Below are 13,754 nucleotides of genomic sequence, written 5' to 3'. Positions count from 1 at the left end.
TGGTCCTGATCTGTAACCGTCATGATGCACAGTCCTGACACCCTCACAATGTGTATCATTCACCAGACCATCAAGTTATTAATTAGGACCCGTATCTACCCTGAGTGAACTACAGAACTAGAGGGGAAACGCATAGGGAGTCTCTCTTTTAAGATGATGACTGAAGTTTGATATTTTACCTACGGTGTAATAGGGGGCAGGTGAGGGATAGCCTCAAAGAAGTGGGGTCAACCTTATCAGGACGATAGCTCTACTTGTAGGTAGAAAGTAATAGGAACGTAATAGGAATGTGGCTGCACGCACAAAAACACGCTAGTGTAAAGCCACCCTTAGACGTTTTTTGCTCACACCTCAAACAAGCCAAAGAAGACATTCAAACTAGGTTTCGCGATCTATGTATCCTTGAAATACCAATGTGGGTACTCAGTTCATTTTCAGTAGACGTAAGAGAATTTCATCCCAGACTACAAGAGCAGTTGATCGACTTGAAACACGATATTGAAGCCCAAGCACTTTTCTATGAATAAGGCTTTGAATGTTTTGGGGTGAAAGTAAAGAATTTCTATCCTATCCTGTGGCAGGAAGTTAAGTTGCTTGTGTTAGCTTTTCCATCTACGTACTTAGTGGAGAGGGGTTCAGTGCAGTTCAGCAGCTCCTGACAAAAGCAAGAATCAAACTTCAGATATGTGTAATGGGTGACTTGAGACTGCGGTTGGTAAATATAGAACCAGATATCGTGAAAATGGCGTCTGCTCATCAGCCCCAAGGCAGCCATTAATGACACAAATTGATTGAGGAAAACATTATTATTATTAGTCAAATGTCATTGTTCTTGCATTTTAATTAGTCTTCTGACCATTAAGGATTAAGGTGTATCTTGCATTTTATTTATACGTTGTACGTTTCTATCGAATGATAATTAAAGATGGTATTATTTCTTGCTTCCCAAAAAATATTATCTTCTGCTATAAAACCTATTTATTATTGTATCCACAATTAACCTGTTTTTAAATATTTAGCACCTACATTTCAGCAGCTAAAATTTATACTTCTTTGGTAATTTTTAGAGACATGTTTCCACAATTAATGCTAATCTCTTAAACATAATTAATGCTAATCTCTTAAACACTATCAAACTTTCCAAAAAAAGTATTCAGTTTTTTTTATTTGTACTTTTAACTTTGTAAACAGAGTAACCTTGATTGGGTTAAAACTATTAGGCTTGGGGGGCGCTGGCCACCATCCCAATACCTAAAGGGGGCACTGGGCTAAGAAGGTTGAGAACCACCGTCCTACACTATCTCTCCAGGTTTCTCACGTGATTGCTGAGCTATGTTATTGGTTGCAGCACCTGTGACATCCAGTAAACTGGGTGGGACTGCAGCCTGGACATAGCAAGAAGCGGGTAGAGGTAAGAGGTAAGTAAAGGCTGGTCAGTTATGACATAGCATGGGGAACATACTTTTACTGTAAAAATACAACTTGGATAGCCTAAGCTTCAGCTGGCTGCAAAAAAACTCACATGATTGTTGACGCTCACCCAGCAAGGCTGTCATAGTGTCAAAAAAACCTTACATGTCCTAAACCAGACTAGAGCATCAGTGATCTATAAACTGTCAACTAAGTACCTACAGCTGGAAACCTTTTATTAAATGTATATCACTAATTGCTTAGCTATTTGTAAAACATTCATTCAAACAATATTATTCTGGGTATTGAAATGAAATGAATTTAAGAAGCATTCCAACCAAAGACATTTATGGTACACTCATTGGTTATGCCAGTAATACGCACCAAAGTAGGTTTATTTCTTTAAAAAACAGCTGTAAAAAAGACCCAATTTTTGCAGAACACTAGCCTGCTCAAAAAGTTAGCAAATTTTGACATTTATGTGGCTCCACCCCACTTTCCTGAAAAGGGGGCATGGCTTGTTGGCAGGGGTTTCGAATATCCAGGATCAATACATTTATGTATAGTTTACACCAAAAGCTGGCATACATTATACTCCTAGCTGGTGTAGATTTCTGTGTTGGCACACAGAGGTCCTAACATAAGCCTAATGTTTGAAGAGGCACCTTCAGACCTTTGGTGCATCCTACACTGGTGGGATCATATGAAGACCAGTATTTGAAATCCTGGTTTTATTAAATGCTCCCTATAGAGCAGCATTTTTCTACTTCTTACTTTATGTCTAAACTCAACACCTTACAGCGTGACATAAAGCAGCTCCAAAAATTCCCATCAGCACATAAACTGTACATGTTCGTTTAAGGTCACATCATTAAAGACAAGTGATTGATGTTTTGCATATTTTAAACCACTATGTATTCATGTATAGTCTTTGCATATGCAGTTAGATATCACCTTGATACATATGCATATTTTCAGGTATTTTCAGGTCTTCATAATAGTATCATAAAACATATGTAATGACACATCCCATCCAGAATAGAACATTATGTTTCAGGTTTTGAATTTTGCATATGGTCAATGCAAATGTATGCCTCAGAAATCAGGTAGAGACTACAATAACAATTTAATAGAAGAATTGAAATTCAGAGTTAGAATGACCTGTATGAATCAGAATAAGCCAATTTTCAAATGTCTTTCAAGCCTTTGTGATTTACTTTAAGTGGCTCTGGATATGATTTATTTCAGGGGTTGTCACTTTGAAGAAATACTTTAAAGAGAAATAAAATAGCTTGGGGGTTTTATTCAAAAGAAATTCAATGGCATTCACTTATTTCCCATTTTTTAAGAGAAGGGGTTCTGCTACCTTTATATAGGATTTTTTTTCTTGCATTCTGTAGACGTTTGCACTTCAATGCTGAAAATCTATAGCATAGCAAAAAGCCCGAAAATGAGAGCCATTTTTATAGATGTCTCCAAATTTATGAAGTCTCATTAAAGATCACTTAGGAAAGAGAAAAATCTCCTAGACAGAGCAGAGTTCTGTAAACTCACAGAGAATGTGGAGCTAATTTTAGTGACAAGTGATCGGTTTATTTTAAGCCACTTTATTCTCGTTCCTAGAATGAAAGATAGATAATACACAAGGTAGCATGAAATGGCACAATCCAACCATTCCTTTTTAGTATCAATAATAGCTCCAGTAAGCATGCAGAAAGGATCGTAGAATGCTATTTAAAGGGATTAAATACTGTAAGACTTGAGAGTGGTCTTCAACCTCCAACGAAGCACTTTCAGGTCAAGAAGACACTATAGGATGGTTAGGCAATCTCTTGTATTCCAAAGATCATAATGTGCTGGTACATATTCAAAATACTAGAGTATTTCAAAGTACTTGGAATCTCCTAAAATAGGTTGTTTGCCTCGTGTTTAGAGTAGACAATTTAGAAGGACAATTTCATTCTAATTGACAATCAATATAGTAATTACTTCTATTTACTGACTTGAAGATACTATTTTTGTGCATTTTAATGTCATTACTATTGCATACATATTTACCAAAAATAGCCCCTGACCACCTCCACTCTCCGAAGATTATTTACAGGGGATTTTCCAAGTTGAGGGGGTTCTTTAGTATCTGGTGTGCAGCTATGGCTCCCAGACCTTCTACTGGACTGTGTGAACAAAAGTGTAGAGTTAGTAGAATTATTAGTTTCTACCTAGGGACAAGATATGAAGCATGTCTTGTTCATTCCAGGGTACTTGACAGGGGTTCCGGAATGTCTGACGAGATCAACTCTGGTCAATTGGGAAATTTTCAGCACATAATTATTTAGTTTCTATTAGAGATGAGCGAGCATACTCGCTAAGGGCAATTGCTCGATCGAGCATTGCCCATAGCGAGTACCTGCCCGCTCAGGAGCAAAGATTCGGATGCCGGCGGCGGGGGAGAGCGGGGAGGAGTGGAGGGAAGATCTTTCTCTCCCTCTCTCCTCCCCGCTTCGCCCTGCTGACTGCCGCAACTCACCTGTCACCCGCGCCGGCACCCGAACCTTTGCTCCTGAGCGGTGAGATACTCGCTAAGGACAATGCTAAATCGAGCAAGTGTCCTTAGTGAGTATGCTCGCTCATCTCTAGTTTCTATCTCCAGAGTAGTCCACAGATGTGGCCATGGTGGATCTCTTTTGGAAACCAGCAGAAGGCTTCTTTCACACAGCAGTGTTTTCAATCAGTATTTTATTCAAACTGCTAGGAAATCTATGATACTTTCTTTCACTCCTAGATCTGACTTAGGCCGCCTGCAGACGAGCGGGTTGGATCCGGCAGCGAGAATTCTCGCCGAGCGATCCGACCCGAGCGCCTGCAGGGACGAGCGCGTACTCACCCGCGCCTGGCGGCCCCTGCTCTTTCATGTGCCGGCTGCCGCGCAGCCGACGCACGCGCAGACCGGAGCCGGTGGCCGGGTGAGTGCGTGCCCCGCAGAAAATTAGAACATGCCGTCTGCATAGGAGTGCGTATTTTAATGCACTCCTATGCAAACTTTCAGCGGCGGAAATCCCGCGGGAAATCCCGCGGCGGGATTTCCGCTCGTCTGCAGGCGGCCTTAAAGGGGTTTTCCGAGTTTAATTCTTTTAGTTGACATGTGCTCTGAATACAGTAAAACAATGAAATAGGCATATACTCACCTCTCCCTGCTCCTACTATGTCCCGTGCCACCGCTTGGTCCTCTGCTACTCTGTTTGTGTACAGTCTGGAAACAACTCATCTCACTATGTCCAAAAAAATTCAAGATTTGATAAAAAACAAACAACTATATCAATTCTGAAACAACCTAGATATTGGACATTTGGGAAGACAAGGAAGTTTTGTCAATTGGAGATTTACAAGAGTCAAATGATACTTTATACTTTACATCTTTAATTCAAAAATCTCTGCTATCCAATAATGAGTTCTACAAATTCCTACAATTTTGATCATTTCTGCAACAAAATTCCTTTAATGATTGTAACTTGAATTACTCTATATCCTGCACTTTCTGATTTCTGCTAACCAGAAATCTAAAGAATACACTTTTTTCTACAATCTACTTAACTTAAAAATCACAAATCCCCCAATAAAAATTGTGAACAAATGGGAAACCGGCCTTAGGCTGGATTCACACGAGAGTATGCGTTTTTACATGCGCCCACCGGTGACTTAAAAATGTGTGAATGTGCACCCATTCAAATGGCACAAACTCAGTACATATATGCCAAGCCCGCAATGCCGTTGGGTGGGGGAAGACAGTTTAGCTCTGCTAAGCTGTTCTCCCACTTCCCTCTCCCTTGCCAGCTCTCTGCAAGGGGAGGAGGCAGAACGGGGTGGAAGCTAGTGTGCTAAGCTCCCACCCTCTCTCTGCCCTTTGTCACAGCCAGCAATGGTAGGGGCGTGGCTTAGCTCTGCCCCTCCCCCTCATATTGCAAACAGCCAGAAAGGGGCGGGAAGAGGAGCAGAGAAGGGGGTGGCAGTTTAGCAGCCATGCTGCTAAACTCTCTCCAACCTCCCTCCTCCGGCAGCTGTCATTAGCTCCCATAGGAGTCTATGCAGCCACCACCGGCATAAAAGCACCCATCCGAAATGCAATCTTGACCAGCCAGGCACTTTTACGCCATGGAAATACGCCCATGTGCACTGATGCATTGTAAACCAATGCATCAGAGGGGCAGCATATATCGGCTGGGCGTGAAAACCCAGCCGATATACGCCTGTAGTAATCCAGCCTTAAATGCAGTTTTTCTTTGGACAAGTTGTACTACACATTCAAATTTCTGCACAGTACCTTTCGATGCTTAAACCACCAAACTTAAGAAGCTATGGTCAAGATTCTTTTGAGGCCTTAGTCAGATGGGCGTTTTTTCGCGCGATTTGCGGATCGCATGACGGATGCGCATCCGCAAATCGCGTGACCGGTGCACGCAAGTCGCCCGCAAATCGCCCGAAAATCTGCTCCTAGCCGCGTTTCATTAGAAACGGGCCGGAGCTGTCCAGCGCATTGCATTCAATGGAGATGGCAATACAGCCGTCTCCATTGAAAGCAATGCGCTGCGGGCGAGCCCGGGATGAATTGTCGGTAAGGGCTTAAATATATAAGCCCTTACCTGCAATTCATCCTAAAATGTGTAAAAATAAAAAAAAATTGTATACTCACCTTCTGCCTGCAGTGGGTGTGAAGGGGGTGTGAGTCAGACCTGCCCCCTGATTGGCTCAGCGCTGAGCCAATCAGAGGCATGCCTCACTCACACCCATTCATGAATTCATGAATGAATGTGAGTCAGACCTGCCCCTGATTGGCTCAGCACTGAGAGGCAGCAGTCACTCACCTATTCATGAATTCATGAATGGGTGTGTGAGTGTTTTCAGCCTCTGATTGGTCAGGGCTGTGACCAATCAGAGGCAGATCATTCAGCAGGCGGGGCTTTTAAAGCCCCGCCGGCTGAATAGTGCCAAGAAGCAGTTCAGGAGAACTGATAGCGGCCGCGGCTGGACTCCGGCTGCAGCGGAAAGGTGAGTATACAATTTTTTTTTTATTTTAACACATTTTAGGATGAATTGCCGGGAAGGGCTTATATATTTAACCCCTTCCCGACAATTCACCCCGCGCACGCCGGCAGCCCATTGCTTTCAATGGAGCGGCTGTATTCCCGCTCCATTGAATTCAATGGGCAAACATTGTTCTTCTCTGCCACAGCTGTTACAGCTGTGGCAGAGAAGAATGATTTGTCTTCTATATGTTCTCAATGGGGTCGGCGCTGCTGCCGCCGACCCCATTGAGCGCATATACAGAAGAGAACAGGAATCGCAGATCGCAGATAGGTGCGATCTGCGATTTTTTGTTCTATAATTTATCGGACGAGCGCATAAAAAGCGCTCATGTGTCCGATACCATTGCAAAGCAATGGTTTTATAAAATCGCCGGACGCATGCGCATGCGCAAATCGCGGCTAAAAACGCCCGTCTGACTAAGGCCTAAGATAGCATCTCACGCCAACCAAACTATACTCAGTATATTCCACTTGCTCTGCTTACTGCTAAAGGAATTGTGGATAACGTTGCATCAGATCCAGAGTCACAGCACATTGTCTGTATCTGCAGGTTCTGGAAAATGCACCCCTGACATCTTATATATAAGCTTAAGTTTCATATAGAACGTATTAAAGATTGTGTTACATTGTTATGACAAAAATAACTATTCCAGGAAAATTACAACATTCTGGCCATACCAAATTATGGCATATGCACTCATTAAAACAAAAAAGTAAAGTACATAGAAGAAGTTGTCTGAATTAAATTAAATTTTACATGTGCGATTGTAATGTTGGTATAAGTAGGGGATTAGAATATCAGAGCAAAAGGATACATTTTTGCTGAAAAATGAACACTTAATGGGGGGCTCTAGTACCCTGGTGGGCGACTTCTAGTTTAGATGCAAGATGTCATACAGGTGGGCATACATTTTCCGTACAGTATCCTGCAGCATATCTGTCCACATTTGCTGTAATTGAGCCTTTGAATGTGCAAATTCGCAGGCTGTCGAGTTTGGCATTACAGATGGACCCATACATATTCTATGGGTGATAAATCTGGCGACTGGTCAAGCCACAGAAGTATGGCAATGTTCTGGAGGCGTTCCTGTGACACCCTTGCTCTGTTCCACCAAGCATTATCCTGCTGCCTCTTGGAAGCCACCATGAGAGGCAACACATGTGGCTGCAGGATGTCCTGAACATAACGCTTAAATGTCATTGTCCCTTGTACCAACACTAAGGATGACCATCTGTCAGTACTCTGCCCCCAGACTGTCACAGCAGCAGTGGGGGCAGAATACCGCTCCGCAGTAAAGACAAGAATGATACAGTCACTCCTAGGTCGCCAGACACGAACACAGCTGTCGTCAGTGCCCAAATTAAACCTAGATATATAACTGAAAACAACCTGGTTCCACTCTGTACAAGTCCAGTTTCATCATTCATGACAACACTGTGACTATCAAAGGCAGTACACGTCATGGGCACCATGAGACCAAATATCCTTCAGCCAAGCACCTGCAAATGGGTTTTGACAGACACAGTGGCCTGTAACTATGTTGTCACCTGTCTCTTTGATGGCAGACAATGAAACAGTTGGAGCTGCTTGTGCTTGTTGAACGAATAGACGATCCACTTTACTGTTGGTCTGTTGAGTGCTTTCTGAGCTCAATCCACTTGTGTGCATGCACTTATGCATCCACTAGTCCTATCATCTCCTAGCAGTTTGGTCAGAATGGCCAAAATGGCAAACGATTTGTCAATATGACCATCCAGCTTCCTGCATTGCAATAATACATCTCAAACTCTGCTAGCTGGACAAAATCTCCTTGATTGCATCGTAGAGGCATGTCTAGTGGTCAACAAGTTCTACGCAAGTGGAAAAAGAAGTCCACTACACACAAGTAGCTTCTGAGAGCCTATTTATAGGTCAAGGGATCGACTATTTTAGGGCCTCAGATGGCAAGACTGTTCATCTAAACACACCACAACTCCAATCATTGGATATCTAACTGAGATGCAACTGCATGCTGATTTTTTCAGCAAAATGATAACTCCTACTAGGCGCTTACATTTTTGTTGACAATGAGTATCTATCCATACAATTATCATAAGACTATTACTCAACTGCAAATTTGCAACGAATGTTTCCTTCTGGAACAGTATAGTCTTCATATGCCTGTATGTATATTTCAACCCATGATCAATACAAAAAATTATTGTTGAAAAAAAGACTATTACTCAACTGAATTCCTTTCTACTCCCACTTCACCCTTGAGATCTTGACTAGAACTTGAACTTGGAACTTTGACAAAAATCACAGAGGAAAGCAACAAAGACATTATTCACTGAAAAGGCCAAAAATGCAATACCTCATAGTCTGTAAGGCAGACATGGTCGCCATAGGCACGATCGCCATAAGGCAGGCACAATCGCCGTAGGGCAGGCGCAACCGCCATAAGCCCTAAAGATATGCAGTCAGCCAGACAATGGTGTGGAGGAGCAACGTGTTCATTGCAGGCTAATATGCAGTCACCCACTCAACCCAGCCCAGATTGGGGAGGAGCGACTGCATATAATAATAGCCTGTACATCTGAACGATACCAAAGATGCCAGCCACAGATGGATGGTGACGGACGATACAGGATATCAACCCTCACTGATATAACAGCGGGTTGCCCTGTATCTCCAAAGTGGGCCACACTGGCTGACATCTTGGGCTCCCCCACCAACTAGCAAACTACATACAAAAATACTAAACTTTGACTGGAATTTTGACAAATGATCAGATAGAGACAGGAAATTCACTTTTTGCACAGATTAATCCTGGTTACACACTTACTTATAATATACCACTAGAAGACTTTATAAGCCCATTGTAGGCTACTTTTACACCTATTTTAATATCATAAGACTTCTGATTTTTAAATTACACATACCCAAGGAAGCATTTAATTGTCAATCAATTTAGCGCCTACATTTTCAGATTGAAGTAATTGCAATGATCAATCATTTCATAATCCCAAATGTTAATTTTTGATCTAAGAATATATCAGTAACAGATTTATGATAATTCTGGAAAGTGGAGTGTAATTATCTCTACAATATATAGCTGGAAGCCAAACTTCAGACGAAGAACTAACATTCTTATATAACTGTCTTTACTATTGTGCCAAACTAGAAAAATGTAAATATGATAGCAATAGATGTCATAGTAAAAGTGAAATTAGTAAACCATGTGGAACTGTTAATTAGATTTGCATTAACTAGTTCTTGGCATTTTTTTAGATCTGATTTATTTATTTTTGTGATAGATTAAATCAATCATTTCTGAAGCTAGTTTGAAAAATACCCCTTTCCCCATGCACTCGCCGCAAATCAGCCTTCTGCTCAGCATGCTCATACATTTCTCTCACTGCTTCCATACTTGGATTATACAAAATATATTCATTCATTTTGTTGTTGCGCTGTAAGTAAAAGGTTATTGCATTATTGATTTCTAAGCCTTCCAGCACATTTTTGGAGATATCTGAATCAAATCAAAGCGTTATAAGAAAAGCAACAAAATTTCATTGTGGTGAATAGCTCTGACCCATATATGGATGTAGAATGGTTTCACTCCATGGGCAATAAAAAATTAGTGGACAAGTAAATCCTACCAAAGTAATTTATTTTATTTTTGTAGGTCCAGTAGTTAAACGATAAACAATGTTTTAGTTAACCGAGGACCCCATTTGGTTGCAGTTCCCTAAGCATTGTCTTAAAGGGAACCTGTCATCAATTTTGACACCATGGCTCGCCTACCTACAGCCCATAAGCTAAGCTTATAGGGCTAAAAGTAAGTGACAGTCCCTTTAATAAAACTTGATCAGTAAGCAATATGTACTACAGAATAGTGTAACTGAAAAATACAACTCATCCTGCAATAAACATGCCTCCTCATGGCAACGTCAATAGAAGAATACAAAAGCTTACATTTTCTGCACAAAAGGTAGCTTTTTTTCCCCATTTTTGTTTTTTCCTTCCCCCTTTTAAAAAATCGTAACTTCTTTATCTTTATTTATCCTTCAACATAGATGTCTGGGGGCTTGCTTTTAGCGGGATGTGTTATATTTTTCGTTGCTACTGCTTAATATACCCTTTAATGTACTGAAAAACCTTTGAAAAAATTCTAAGTGGAGTTAAATGAAAAAAAAAATAACGAAATTCCGCCATTTATGGGTGCGTCTTGTTTTTACGGCACAACTAAAATGTTGTGATAACTTAATTCTATGGGTCAGTAGTACAGTTACTACGATACCAAACGTTATTGTTTTTCTTTTTGTGGTACTACTTTTAGTTTTTTTCAAAGACATTTAATTTTTTTTAATTATTTTCTGCCGCCATCTTCGGACAGCCATAACATTTTTAGTTTTCCATCAACACAGTTGTGCGTGGGCTCATTTTTTGCAGGACGTCCTGTAGTTTGCATTGGGATACATGCGTTTGGAATGCATATGACTTTTTGATCGCTTTTTGCTGCATAGGGTGAAGTTGAATGAATGGCTGTGATTGGTTCATTGAGCATTGGCTCTGATTGGCAGAACCACGGCACTCGAGAACCAATCAGAGGCAACGCTTCTGGGATTTTCCAATCCTTGACCAGAAGAGATGCCTGAAGACAACTTCCAGGGACCGGGAAGAAGAAGCGGCAAAGCTGACATCACTTTTTAGATGATGCATGAGTTTGTTTGGGTTTTCTTCTGCACCTGGGGCTTATTTTTGTGGTAGGGCTTATATTTCAAGCCCCCATTCCCCCAGAATCTTCACATGTGGTGCTACAAAGTCGCACAACTTTGTAACACCACGTGCGACTTTGTAGCAAAACAAAATTGCGATATTGCCACGAGAAAATGCAACAATATCAAACGGACCACCCATGTGATGTTGCTGCGATTTTCTCGCGGTGATATCATGTGGTCCGTGTGAAACAGGCCTGAAACACAATAATTGATGATCAAAAATATTGTGTGCATGCATGGTACCAATTAAAATGTCAGTGTTTACCACAAAAAAGTAAGCTCTCACACAGCGTCATAGATGGAAAACATAAACATGTTAGAGTTCTCTGTATACGGCAATGAAAAATTGGCCCAATGAAAGGGAGGCCCCTAAAATCCACACGGTATTTGAGCCATGGTGTGCACTGGAGACACATGGGATATTTCTAAAAAAATGCAGTAATCAATATTGAGTTTTGTTTATCTGATAACTTCTTTGTGTTACAGAAAAAATAATAATTTGAAAATCTGCAAGAAAAATGATATTTTCAAACTTTTCCTCCACTTTGCTTAAGTTCCTATAAGAAAACATGTTGGAGGTTTCTATGTCTCTTTTAGCTCGAACACGCAGAGCTGGTGATATAATTTGGGCAGAGTCATTAGTCTGCAGCAGTGACCCGCTTTATATCTTATCTAGCTACTAGCTATTTAGGAGCGCTCTATAAAGCCCAGTATACAGCAGATTGCAGCAGCATTGAGTGATACATATCACAGGTTATCATAGGTTCAGTGCTCCCAGGTTTGCTAGTTAGGGGTTTGTATTTTTAATTCCTTGGCTTCTCAGTATTTTAATTTAGTTCAATAAAAGTTAGATTTTAATGCCAGCATTCAATCGGGGTGTTTCTTGCCCTTTGGGCAATTTTGGTGTTAAAAGTACTACGAGGCACAAATCCTACGCATTTCACTGCCAGGACTGGCAGATTCCTCTGGCCTGAGGAAGTCACTGATCCTGGCAGTGAAACGCGCAGCTGGATGCGCCTGGTTGTACTTTTAACCTGTTATAATAAAAGTGTCTATACTTACTTTCCTGGCTCCAGCACTATGCAGAGTTCCTAATACATACTTTGAGTTACTGGATCCCATGAAACAAACAGCCACCAAACTTTGTTACTTTTAGTGCTGTATATCTCACTTTCTAATAGTTTGCAACCTGGCCTACAAATACATACACGAGGTGCTTTCTTTTCATATTTTACCAGGGGTAATAAGATAGCAGACCTGGTGACATTGATTATGCCATTGGCTGCTATGACCACACATCAGTATCCCACAGTCATATCATGAGTGCCCATGGGGTGACAGAGGGAGCCACTCCCTCTGACTCACAGCTTAGATGCAACAGTTGCTATTGGCCACGACATCTAAGGAGTTAAACGGCTGGAATTGAAACTGGCTCCAATCCCTGTCATTACAGTAGAGTGTCAGCTATAATATTATATAACTGAGACCTGCCAGCTTCTAAGTCCAACCATACAATTCCCTGAAGCTTTCACCATATATACAGCATATATGACAGAGGTCTGGAAGAAGTTAGATCTAAGTCTAAGCAGGGATTTGGAGCTATGTTTCCAAAATATGGTGCTCTGACTTCTATAAAGAAGTCTATATTAAGAATAGAAGCCGCATAGACATTCAGACCTACATCATAAGGGTGGTGTTGAAATTCCCTTTCATCAAATTCTGATGGATTGTATGCGGTATATACATTTTTCCTAGCATGACTTTATGAAGATGTCTTATGGCCATAATATCCTTTATTAAAACTATCCATATAGCTCCTTCGCTGATGGCAGAAAAATATATACAGTACATTATATACAAGCCTTTTCCAAAATGACATTCATGGTGCACTTATAACAGAGATATGTATGAATGTGTCTATCATATCAAAGTATTTCCATGCACAATATATGACATTCCACATTCATTACATATAATTCCATTTCCAATTATGCCATCCATGTACAAAATGTATATATTTGTTAGAGCTGCATCAGGATTAAGACGGTTTAATTCTTGTAAGTAAAGGCATTTTCCAGGACTTTTTTACTAATCAACTTTTCTCAGGAAAGATCAGCAATATCAGACTAGTGGTGGTCTGACACCCGGTACCCCTTTCATTTAGGTGCTTGCAGGAGCCAATGTGCTCCAGTAATAGCACAGCTCCATACATTGTGCCGCAGTCCAGAATGATACTGCAAGCTCAGTCCCTTTCTCCACTCATTCTGAGCTGAACAGTCCAACGGGCAGTCCTATGAGTGATAGACAACTATTTCTGTATGTACAGTCATACACAGTTGTCAATCATTGATAGCTCCGCCCATTGGACTCTTCACCTTAGAATGAGAAAAGGTTTAAATGAACAAAATACAAGTTATTCTGAAACTTTCCCCATAAAACTATATATCAATCTGCTCCGGCTCTATAATATGATGCCTGAACTATGGACAGCATGTTCAA

General features: G+C 41.0%; 1 protein-coding gene across 1 annotated transcript in view; it reads left to right on the top strand.

Annotated features, from left to right (window-relative positions):
• Positions 1-13,754, top strand: part of TENM1 (teneurin transmembrane protein 1) — a 616,814-nt gene that overhangs the window by 58,790 nt on the left and 544,270 nt on the right. The gene's annotated exons all lie outside the window — the stretch shown is intronic.

Source organism: Eleutherodactylus coqui, chromosome 10, assembly GCF_035609145.1.
Source record: "Eleutherodactylus coqui strain aEleCoq1 chromosome 10, aEleCoq1.hap1, whole genome shotgun sequence".
Lineage (NCBI taxonomy): Eukaryota > Metazoa > Chordata > Amphibia > Anura > Eleutherodactylidae > Eleutherodactylus > Eleutherodactylus coqui.
The sequence above is the reverse complement of the archived record's forward strand: the minus strand, read 5'-3'. Positions and strand labels throughout refer to the sequence as shown.